The 12,511-nt window shown below is 43.8% G+C and overlaps 1 protein-coding gene across 4 annotated transcripts in view; it reads left to right on the top strand.

The window, feature by feature from the left end:
* The first annotated feature begins 784 nt into the window (after positions 1-784).
* The window catches only part of LOC105465768 (syntaxin 11), a 41,157-nt gene continuing 29,430 nt past the window's right edge, over positions 785-12,511 (top strand). Inside the window, exons 1-3 of one of the 4 annotated variants that reach the window (XM_011714403.3) lie at positions 806-972; positions 1,399-1,518; positions 1,609-1,705. The gene's annotated coding sequence lies outside the window, so the exon portion shown is untranslated. Of the gene's footprint in view, positions 973-1,398; positions 1,519-1,608; positions 1,706-6,199; positions 9,234-12,511 lie in introns of those variants that run through there. The other 3 variants (XM_011714404.3, XM_011714402.3, XM_071096553.1) reach the window with 3 other exon arrangements.

Raw genomic sequence — 12,511 nt, forward strand, 5'->3', positions numbered from 1 at the left:
TGTTAGGATTACGGGCATGAGCTACCGCGCCCGGCCCGATTTTTCCTTTCTTGAGTATCACTTCCTTACTTTTCAGCCTCAGCCTTGTTTTTCAAGGTGCTTTACCATCACCTGACACAATCCACACTTTATGTTTATCTCTCCCCGTTAAAGTGCCGGGACCTGGAGGGAGGGTCTTGGCAGTGTTTTTGAGCGCGGTATTATCCTGGGAATACAAGGGGCCGCTCAGTTGATATCCAGGGAATGATGAGCCTGGCGGGTGTTGAGGCCGACTGGAGATGGGTTGGCCGGCCGGGTTCTGGGAAGGCTGTGCTCGGCCTCTGTGTGACCGCAGGCTCCTCGCCCGCCTCCTCGAGGGTCCCGCGGATGCAGGACCTGCTGCAGCCTCCGCAGCCACACCCACGCTCAGAGACCGCTTCCAGCGTCCTTGCCGCAGAAACGCACCGGACTGCAAATGTCACCGGCGCAGCGGGGATTCCCGGGGAAAGTCCATCGCACTACCTGACCTGGGGACCAGAGGATGAGCGGAGGAAGTGTCTTGGGCGGCTAACATCCCACTCCCTGCGCCGGTCCGCGCCGCCCCCGGGAACGCCCCGGGGCTCGCGGGAGGGGCTGGAGCGAGTCCCCGGCTCCGGGCGGTCCCGAGCGCACGGACTCCGGGTGGGGCGGGAACCCGTGCTCTGTGAGCTGGCTGCTGCCGCGCCCCGGCGCTGTCATCCCGGGGCGGGGCCTGGTCCCCAGCTGTGGTAGCTTCCTAAGCGGCGGGGGCTGAGCCGGCGGCGCCCAGATGCGGCCGCGGCGGCGCGGAGCTCGGGCGGCTGTGGAGGAGCCCAGCCTCGGCCGCAGGAGGCGCCGGGAGCAGAGCCGCCGGGAGTCGCGCAACAGGTTTCCTTCCCCATCGCGGCGCCCACAGGGGACGCGCGCCCTGCGGGGAGAGAGGCTTCTCAGTTCGCGCTCTCGTTCCGGGTCCAGGTTTGTTTTTCTCTCCCTGAGCCCCCATTTCTCTTTCTGACCCCCCATTTCTCTTCCTGACCCCCCATTTCTCTTCCTGACTATTCTCCGTGCGCGGAGAGATCCGGGAGGCGGGCGGGGGCACTGTCTGGGCTCGGGACCCGCGGCTGCGCCTTAGTTGGGATTTTGGATCTGGCGCAGGTCCTCACGCCGCCTCTGGGCACCTTCGGAAACACAGGATTGGGTTCCTCACATAAAGCGGAATGAGTTTTTAAAATTACTTTTAATTTCAGAGGCTGAGGGATTTAGGATTTAGTGCTTCACAGGAATTATTTTAGGGATACCTGTCGGTAGGCTGCCTTTTTAAAGTGTCCACCTAAGACTAATTTTATTTTAAATCGAAAGACTGAAGTGTTTTTGTGTTATCACCTCTTCACTTCCTATTAGGGTGACTGTGTCAAAAACACCAGAATGGGTACTTCTTGACTTGAACTTGGCAGTGTCACTCAGTAGCCAAGAAAGACGGAGAAATTGATAGAGCCTTGGAGCAGTCCCTTCGCAGCCCACGTAAGACTTTGTTTTAGAAAAATGGAGAGAAGTAGTGGCAATGCCTGCGAGAACCACGCCGTCCTGAGAGGGAATTCTGCCTTTTTCTAGACTCCGCTGACACCAGCTGAGATCTGTATTACTTCCTGTGGTTCTCACGCGCTTGTTTCAGCCGTTTCTCAGCAAAGGGAGGAGCTGTTATTTACAGGTATCCAAAAATGAGTCACAGGGCTGCTCTCTTAATTGTGAGACTTTGTTAATGAACTTTTGAAAAGCGAGGCTTGCTCTGTCTGTATTTAAAATGAGACTGTAGATGTGAAATGCCTGCCCTGCTGACCTGGGGCAGTGGTATGGGAAGTGACGATTGAGTTTTCAGTTTCCTAAGGCGCCTGATGTTACAACATGCCAGTAAAGGTCACTGGGTTGATTTAAGATAACCACTAAAATCATGTGCTTTGCCTCAGAAGCCCAGGAGAAAATTAATTTCATTATTCAATGACCATTTTGCTACCATTTTCACTGAATAGTAGAAATGTATCATTTAATGTGGTGATTGTAAGTAACTCTCTAAAATCAAAATATTTCAGACAGTGTGTGTTTACTAAATTGATGCCAAAACCACATGGTGCTTTTTGAAGCGGGTGGGTCCCAGCGGGAGCAGAGAAATTTAAAAGTTGAAGCTGACAGGCCCCACTGTGGTGGGTAGCAGCACCTAGGAAGGGACTGCACACTATCTCAACACGGTAGAGAAGGGAGCACCATCTCTACTGGAGCTGAGTTGAGCTGAATTCAGTCCCAAACAACAGTTAACAGGTACTTTCTCTGTGCCAGCCTCTTCCCTGAACCTTGCTTGTACAACCATGAATAATAGGATCCTGCTGACAGGGTGCTAGGGTAAATCTATACCCAGAGTGAAGTTTCTGTCCCAATATAACTCAATCTGCTGGGTTCCAGTGTATTTAAAGAGTAAACTCAGCAGATTACCATCCCTAGATCATTGCAGTCACCTTTAGTTAGCAGCGTGACTTTTAGGAAATGGTATGACTAATTAATAGGTTGTTTTGTTTTGTTTTTTGAGACAGAGTCTTACTCTCTTGCCCCAGACAGGAGTGTAGTGGTGCAATATTGGCTCACTGCAACCTCCTCCTCCTGCGTTCAAGCAATTCTCGTGTTTCAGCCGTCCAAGTAGCTGGGACTACAGGCACCCACAACACCCAGCTGACTTTTGTATTTTTAGTAGGGACAAGTTTGGCCCTGTTGACCAGGCTGGTCTCGAACTACTGACCTCAGGTGATCTGCTTGCCTTGGCCTCCCAAAGTGCTGGTATTGCAGATGTGAGCCACCATGCCCTGCCTAATACTTTATAAATTTGTAACACTATATTGAAGCAAGTTTTTGATCATTGTTTTTGTAGTTCAAATCAATGTTTTTTAGCACATTATAGCCTTGTGAGCCAAAATGAATAAATCTACCATATCACTGTTTACTGTTACAATTGAAATCTGCTGAGACACTTTTGAACTTGATGCCCAAGTATCAAGGTTTCCAAGTTTCCACAGTTTGCTAAGATATCCAACTAATAAAGGCAACACTGCTAAATTTCAGACAACTTTACCTTAATTTCCAAACTTTATTCCTCCTTTGAGAGCCCTGAAGTTACTTTTTCTATGAGAAAGGGTTGAGTGTGTCATTCAGCATTGTACTCCCTGAACTTGTCCCAGGCTCGACTCATGAGAAATGTTGGAAAGTGTTTATTGATGAAATAATGAACCTTCATGTAGGAGGATGAATTGGCAGGCAAGTGGAAGGCTCGGTGACCCAGCAGAAGGAACAGCACCCATAGAGAAGTGAAACAGCACTGGACATTCAGGAAACTCCAGCCTGTTTAATGACAGCACAGAGCGAGGGCTGGGGAGACAGGAAGGGCCAGATCACAAAGGCCCCATGAGGGTTTATAGTACTGAGCCCTTTGAACAAGTGAATGATATTGTCAGGTGTGTGTTTAAAAAATTATAACAAAAATTGGAATTTAAAAAATCTTAGATTAGATGACAGTGGCATTGACTTTAGGGAGACACCTTGGAAACTGTTGTCATATTGCAGATGGGACATTAAAGAAGGCCTGAATCGAGCAGTGACAGTGCAGACGGGAAAAGAGGAAAGGGGCTGGTAGAGGTTTAATAGGTGGAACCCAGTCGGGTGTATATTTAGAAGTGGGCAATGAGGAGGTGGGAGAAGTTAAGATGACTCCCACATTTCTAATGAATGACTAGGATAAGAATATCCTACTCAGTGGAAGAGTAGATTTGGGCTAAAGGGTGGTGAGAAGCTCACACAGTACTTGGCACATAATCAGTGCTCATTAAGATTTTTCAAATGAATGTCAGTAATAGCTAAAATTTGTTGAGTACTTATTATGGGCCACACACTATCCTAGGCTCACTATGCGCATTAAGCCTTTTACTCCTCAGTACCATCCTGTGAGATAGGCACTCAAATTAACTGCTTTGACTGGTGAAGAAAGTGCAGTGTTAGTAACTGACAGAGCCAGAAATGCATCCCAAGCACTTGGTTCCATAGCTTGCATTCTGAAGCACTCTGCTGTGATGTGCTGTCTTGATGAATGAATCAATGAGGATTTGGACTTTGTGGTAAGCTCAGGTTGAAGTCACTTTCCTGCCCCTAATAATTCTTCCTTATCCCAAGAATGGTCTTGATGCATAAGATGGGCCCTCAGTATCCCTACTGTGCTACATGACATCCCACCTCCAACCTTCACTCCAAGAAATACCTGATTCATCTAGGAAGAAACCTGGAATAATCAGACATTTTTATCCTGGGAATTGAAACGTCTTAATGGGGACTCACAGTGTCTGAAGGTTCCAAGTGCTTCAGTCATTGCATCTCCAGAGCTGTCTTGGTTTCCACCCATCCTAAACACTGAATGCTCAACTTTTCGTATTTCTCAGATGCACTCAATGTTTTGTTGCTAAGATCTTCCATAGGGAAGCAGAAAGGCTAGCAAGGGAGGCATTAATCTACAGAACAGGGTCAAATGGTGGAAGAACCACTAACAAATGCAGACAGGTACATAACAACTCCAGATCTTACATTCCTGACTTGTGATCTGCCTTCTGAATCCAATTTTGTTCTAATTTACCTTGAAGCAGGTGCCTTACCTGCCTCTAACTTCCAGAATCTTATTAAGTGAGTCTGGCCCTGCTGTGTCTCCTGTCCTCTTGACTTTAGCTTGGCAAAATAATTAAAGTATCTTGCATTCAGAACTTGCTTTCTATTTGGGGCACCTGGGTGCATTATTTAGTCTGAACAGAAGTATTTTGACCAACAACCCTGTCCACCCGCCCCCTGCCTCCCAAAGAAATGATCCCAACTCTTAACTGTTCTCATTGTTTGATGATTCAACCAACCCTGACTTGGATTAATATCCTGATTTTTTGTTCAGCAATCAGGGACTAAGAATTGATCTAGGAAGAAACTGGAACAATCAGACCTTTTCTCCTGGGAATTTCCATTTTAGTGGAGACTGTCTGAAGGTTCCTAGAGCTGAAACCATTGTGTCCACAAAGCTGCCTTGGTTATCTTTTCCTCAAAGACCTCTACTTTGGACCATGTAAGGTTTAAAACGCCCAGTTAATGTTGTACCCAAACTGAATCAGCAAACTCACTTATTGAAGCTTTAAAATGTTCAAATGTCCACTTTGGGAGGCTGAGGCAGGAGGATTGCTTGAGCCTGGGGGCAGCCGCAGGGGCAGGGGAGAATGTTCACATACCTAAAACTTGAAGTTTTAAAATATGTTCTCCACACATCAATCACATGAATTGAATATTTTGTTCAGCATTTCTTCAGATTGAGTGGCAAATCAGCATATTTATAGTTGCCCATGAAATGAGAGTGACATGAAGCCTTGCAGGGTAATAGAGCCCACATGTCTGCCCCTTGGTCTGAGCTTTTATGTGCCTGCCTATAATTCATTCAGTGCTCAGATCACAAGAAAGGGAAGGGTTTTGGTTAATATTTCATGTGGGTTTGTCTTGGCTGTTCAATTCAACTGTGGTTTGCCTGAGAGAAGAGAATAGCTAGAGTTAGGGACTCTGTTAAGCCACCTCTAAGACTCCTCCCAGTTCTAATAACCATTCTGTGACTTTTACTAATAATGAGACTGTCTGTCGGAGTAAGCCATTTCTTGGCACTCCTTCTGAGTTTATGGATACCAGACTGTGTATTTCATTCAACTTCTTTGTAAGGCTCCGTAATTTGGTAATTTTTAGAATGATGTAGTTTTAGAATTGGTAATTTTCAGTTGCCCTTCTTGAGCTAATTAAATGTGTTGTAAAATTTAATCAATGTTTCTTTCTTTCTTTTATTCTTTCTTTTATTCTCTTTCTTTCTTTCCTTCTTTCTTTCTCTCTCTCTCTTTCTTTCTTTCTTTCTTTCTTTCTTTCTTTCTTTCTTTCTTTCTTTCTTTCTTTCTTTCTCTCTCTCTCTCTCTCTCTCTCTCTCTCTCTCTTCCCTTCCCTTCCCTTCCCTTCCCTTCCCTTCCTTTTCTTTCTCTCTTTCTCCTTTCTTTCTGTCTGTCTTTCTGTCTTTCTTTCCTCAGAGTTTTCGCTCTTATTGCCTAGGTTGGAGTGCAATGGTGCGACCTCCGCTCACCACAACCTCCGCCTCCCTGGTTCAAGCAATTCTCCTGCCTCAGCCTCCTGAGTAGCTGGGATTACAGGGATGCACCATCACGGGTGGCTAATTTTGTGTTTTTAGTAGAGATGGGGTTTCTCCATGTTGGTCAGGCTGGTCTCCAACTCCCCATCTCAGGCAACCCACCTGCCTCAGCCTCCCAGAGTGCTGGGATTATAGGCATGAGCCACCATGCCCGGCCTCATTTCCTTCTTTTCAGTGGATAGGACATCAAAATAATCCAGAAAATATTAAGTCTTCTAGAAAAGTATTTCCCATTTTGTATACTTGTTTTACTTGTTCCCTGTTCAAGGATGCAAAGAGATATTCCATTACTCCTTGCAGAACTTATTGTGTAATCAGGTCACTTTCAGCTTTTCAGAATAGTGACATAGCTCTGTTTTTATCTTCCTATGGAAACAGTAAGCAAATAGTTCTGTCTTCAGTTTCAGTTTCAGGATTGCAGCAATGCGCATCTCTTTTCATGGTTGTATTTCTAATTTTCTATTATGTACTTCGTTATGTTGATTAGTGACCCAAATCTGTTGATTTGAGGTAAGTAGGACATAGTGTATTAGCTAAATTCTGTAATAGTACAACATTTCCCACCTCCTCCTCCCCTCTTCCTTGACTACTTCATGCTAAACCAACATATAATGATGTTCAGTTGATAATATTATTTAGCTGTTTATTGTTTATGAAGTACTGTCATATATATTATTTCTGTTAATTCTCATAACAGCCAGAAAGAATGGAAAAATAAGAATTCATTGTTGCTGTTGCCATTATCCACATTTTATAGATAAGGTGGGAAACACTTGGAGAGATTAAGCGACCACCCAAGATTGCCCAAGAAGTTAAGTGCAGAGTCCTGCTACATTATGCTGTCAGGACTTGACTGAAAGGCGCAAGTTCAGCGTCTCAGGTCAAGTTGCCAGGAAACAGACCCCGAGACTCGAGATTTCCATACAGGAGGTTTTTATTGGGAAGTGCTCTGCGGACAGCACACAGTAGGAGAGAGGGAAGCGGGATTACACAGGGGGAGAAACTGAACTGTGGGGCGTGCACAACAGCGGCCTCAACAGTGAGGAACGTGGAAGCTGAGATTGTTGTTCAGAATTGTTCTGCCTCCTGAGGCAAGAGGCTCAGCATTCGTACCCACATCAACTAATCATTGGATGCAGGCAGCAGCTCCCAGTCCAGGGCAATTTCTGGAACTGGGAGCCTTCAGCAGCCAACCTTCCTAGTACCTGGGGGACCGAGGATCTTGATCCGGAAGGGGATCTGGATACCACATCATTTACTACATTTGTAGCCAAGAGAGCATCCTCCTCTGCAACGGCCTTGCTTGTGTCTGATGGCCCAGACCATCACCGTGCAGAGTGGAGCCCAGAAAGTTGTCATTTTTGTCCAAGGCCCTTAAGGATTTTAGAGTAATTGACCAGAGAACAAGACAAAGTAGTCTTAATCCCAAGAAGATTAGGAGCAGAAGAGCCAGGGAGAGTAGGCCGTGGCGAGAGCAGTAGTGGTGTTTAACAAAGAAGGCTAAACTCTGGCATCCAAGTAGCAAACAACTGTGGCTGTCCAGACCCAGAACAAAAGTATGACACACACCAGTCCTTGCTGTAATGCTAGGCTTTAACATTGTCAAATGTTAAACAATTTTGTGATAGTGGGATTCCCCCCAATCTCTCTCTCTCTGTCTTTCAAGCCCTTGAAAGTCCTCAAACCAGTCCAGTGTGTCGTCTGTAGATTATAACCTCAGAATCTCACAATCTCGGTATGTAGTCTGTAGATTATAACCTGCAGAATTATCAAGGATATTTCAGTACAAAAAAACAGGGGTAAAAGGAAAAAAAGAAAAGAGAAATAAAAGTCCAAGGTCCCATTCTAGATCCACTGGAATAGAATCTAGGGGTGGAACTCATGAACTGACATTTTCAACACATTTTCCCCAGATGATTTTGATACATGCTATAGTTTGAGAACCTTCACCCTAAACTCTTAGGCCTTTCGTGGTGACCAATTCTGTTGAGATTTCTTCAGATTATCCAGAAGTCATGGGAACCATGAAACAGCAGAGGAGCACCGGAGCCTTAGTCCCAGCAGGCCTGGTATAGTGAGAGTCATTCCTTGTTTTTCATTTAAATTCCTGATGTGGCCAACAGACAGCACAGCCCAAATTCCTTTGCTGGCCTCTGACCAAGATTGCAAGAGGGAGAGAGGTGTCCCTGGCTTGGCCTTATACTATCTTAGATAGCAGAGTGAGAGATGCCAAATTTTTTGAATAGTTGCAGATGGGGGACAGGCATCAGTGAACTTAGAGGAATCAGTAAACTTTCTAGGAGAATAAAGAGGGTTTCAGGAAATCTTATGCCAGAGGAAGCTTTGAGGTGCTGTCTTAAAACTTTAATAACTGTCTAATAGGATCAGAGATAACTTACAGGAGAATGTTAAACATTCATAAATGTGGGATAGTATATTATCTGATTCACTGTCCTTGGCAATGACTTTTTCTTCGAAGGGAAAAGCACTTTTAAGCTTACCAATTTTTACTCCTGAAACACCAAATTGCTGTGGTTCCTACACATCCCATGCTTCGTGCCTTCGCTGAAGTTGTCTGTGCCTGGGTCCCTTTCCCTTCTCCCTACCAAGCTAACTCCTTTTAAACCTTTTAGGGTAAGCTCAGACACCACCTTCCCTCCCCTTTGGCCAGACTGACTTCTCAAAGTATTCCCATAGATCCCTCTATTATGGCATTTATTATCATTATTCTCTCTAACACCCTGTAAGAGCAAGAACAGTCTTCTTCATTTTCGTGTATGAAAGACCTAGCCTCATCAAAAATGAGGGGAAAAAATAACGATTCTGGTGAGCATATTTATTCAACAACTATTTATCGAGGCTTTTCTATATGCCAGGTGCTCTGGGGTACATGGTGCAGACACAACAGGTACAACTCCTGGCCCCATGAAGCTTATGGGCAAGCAGAGAAGATAAGTAACAATTGAATATGTTATCAAACAACTAGCAATAAAATATGGTGAGTACCAGAAAAAGAGAAGTGAAATTATAGAGCTGGAAACCCAGCCTAGTCTAAGGTCAGAGGAAGTGTTTCATTTTCCTGAAATATAATTGATATCAAAATAGAAGTGACGGGGTTGGCTTTGGTTACAAGAGACTACTTTTTAACAAAGGAAGATCTTTTGGTTGAGCTAGTTCAAAATTGATCGTGTGTGTGTGTGTGTGTCCAGTATGTGAAAAAAGAGAGTACGAGAAAACGACACTTTCATTTAATGAGGTAAAATAGGTAACAAGGAACGGAGAGGGAAGTTTCTGTGTGTCTCATTCAAGGCACCATTGCTAGAAGGTACTTTGTTAATATTTTAATATGTAATATACAGTGGAAGAAAATAAATGTAAAGCTCTGAAAATCATGAACTTACATCACAGCCTTTTAAAAATTACTCTCAAGGATCTGATTACTACGGCCTAGGAGTGTGCTTGACAGGTTTGCTTTTGGGTCTTGTTGGAGACCGTGGGTGAAGTGCATTGCCCCAGAAGTCCATATCCACTGAGGTTTCTTATCTTTGCAGGTCACTTTTCAAGCCCTGGGTGAAGAGGCCACAACCCCAGTGTTGCAATTTTCAGCCTCCACCCAGCTTGGTGGGTCATGCTGGTCCTTTTTCTCCTTTTCTGGCCTGTTCTTGTTTTTTAAAAAAAATTATGATTTTTGAGAGACAGAGTCTTGCTCTGTCACCCAGGCTGGAATGCAATGGCACGATCTCTGCTCACTGTAACCTCTGCCTTCCGGGTTCAATTGATTCTCCTGCCTCAGTTTCCCAAGTAGCTAGGACTACAGGTGTGCACCACCACGCCCAGCTAATTTTTGTATTTTTTTAGTAGAGATGGGGTTTCACTATATTTGGCCAGGGTGGTCTCAAACTCCTGACGTCAGGTGAACCGCCTGCCTCAGCCTCTTTTTGTACCTGCTTATTTCTTCCCATAAATTGTAAGCTGAGGGTAAGGATTGAGACTTCCTGATTTTTAACTTTTGAACCTTTGCAGCTCTTCTGCTGCAATTTATTTACGTTTATTATATTAAATAGATAAAGGACCTTAAGTTTAATATATAAGTTAGCAGGCAAATCTTAGGTTGAAAAAGTAACCAGATTGGTTCTCTAGTGAGAACCTATTTCTTGTTTCACCTGACATCACAAAGCAAATAGGCCAAGTGCTAATATGTGCATATTTAACCTATGAACCTCTACGTTAAGTACTAAGAATACCAACCATTTGGCTGACTGCAGGGAGGGAGGGATTAATTCACCATAAAGCAGCACTTATAGATGTAGGTGGAGTTATGTAATGCTCCGCTGTGTCCCATTTAAGTGGATAAACATATACATACCATTCAGCATCTTGACCACACTGACACCAAAAAAAAAAAAAAAAAAAAAATGGAACTAAAAATTATAGTGCTAGTGAAAATTTAGCTCAGGCTTGAAGTGTGACTTCACGTGAATGGATGTGTGAGGTCCTGTGATGACCATTTGCCATGTATTTTCATATCTTTCCTCACCTCCTTTGGCATATTCCTTGGTTTATCTCAAGTATAACTTGATTCATGTTCTCATTTTTTGTCTTACTTTTACCATAAATATTATATGAAGGAGCATATGAATGGTAAGGAAATAATTCTAGACATTTGTTCTTGCACTTTTTATTTTGTATAGGTTGAACTTGGTTCATTGCTGAAGTGTAGGTAGTGATTTTAACCACTGTGAATCCAGTTGAATACTTTATTAACTGCAAATGAGCTCCATTTTTATATTTTCATTAAGAATTTGAATTTTTAAATAAGAAACGATGATGGTAAAATGGAGTATTTTCTCTTTTTGAAAGTAAACTCGTTAGAGGATGAAACGTATTCCTTAAGGAATCAAAGTTATAATAGCGTCACTTCATCTGAAAAGATTAACAGTTAGTGGAAGAAAATCCTGTTTAGTCAGCATATTTTTGGTATTGTTTAATTGGAAAATTTACTTTTTTTTCCTTTGAGACAAAGTCTCACTCTGTTGCCCAGGCTGGAGTGCAGTGACATGATCTCAGCTCACTGCAACCCCCGCCTCCTGAGTTCAAGCAATTCTCATGCCTCAGCCTCCCTAGTAGCTGGGATTACAGGCGCCTGCCACCATGCCTAGCTAATTTTTGCATTTTTAGTAGAGACGAGGTTCCACCATGTTGGTCAGGCTGGTCTCAAACTCCTGACCTCAGGTGATCTACCCACCTCAGCCTCCCAAAGTGCTGGGATTACAGGTGTGAGCCACCGCGCCCGGTGGCTTAAGAAAATTTCTGAAGTTATTAACTGCCTTTTGCTGCAACTTCAAGTGCTGTGGATAGTTTGCCTTTCTGCTGACATCTAGATACCTGCACCCACCACTGTTAACAGCAGCATAAACACAATAAATATTTTTATTCATCGGATGTTTTCTCTCTGAAATTCCTATTATTTGGAATTTGAATGTAAAGGACTGGACCTCTAAGCTCCTTATTTTTACTCTTATTTTTTCACCTCTTTTTTCTTTCTTTCTCCTTTATAGAAAAGGATCTTCTGTTTTTCTGCCTGTAAGATATAGGTCAGTGTGCTGGAAAGTAGGTGAAGGGGGAGGGTTTGAAGGATCAACATTCCATGTAAAAATATTCACTGAATCGTCCTCTTTTCAGTTGGGTACCTCTACCGCAGTCTAGATTCTCTTTTACCCTGTTCAGAGTCTAATCTGTCATCTGTCTATTCTTCTGCCCAGGTGGAACAGAGGATGGAGGGCACTTCCACTTCTTTAAAAAGCTTCTTGTGTCCTTTGTAGGGACATGGATGCAGCTGGAAACCATCATTCTTAGCAAACTATCACAAGAACAGAAAACCAAATACCGCATGTTCTCACTCATAGGTGGGAACTGAACAATGAGATCACTTGGACTCGGGAAGGGGAACATCACACACCAGGGCCTATCATGGGGAAGGGGGAGGAGGGAGGGATTGCATTGGGAGTTATACCTGATGTAAATGATGAGTTGATGGGTGCTGACGAGTTGATGGGTGCAGCACAGCAACATGGCACAAGAATACATATGTAACAAACCTGCACATTATGCACATGTACCCTAGAACTTAAAGTATAATAATAATAATAATAAATTTAAAAAAAAAAAGAAAAGAGCACAAAAAAAAAAAAAAGCTTCTATCCAAACCCAACTTGTTATTACCCCACCATCACGCCCTTTTCCATAGGTACTCGGCCTTTTATTACGAGTTCTGAG

The sequence above is a fragment of the Macaca nemestrina genome, chromosome 5 (assembly GCF_043159975.1).
Source record: "Macaca nemestrina isolate mMacNem1 chromosome 5, mMacNem.hap1, whole genome shotgun sequence".
NCBI classification, from domain to species: domain Eukaryota; kingdom Metazoa; phylum Chordata; class Mammalia; order Primates; family Cercopithecidae; genus Macaca; species Macaca nemestrina.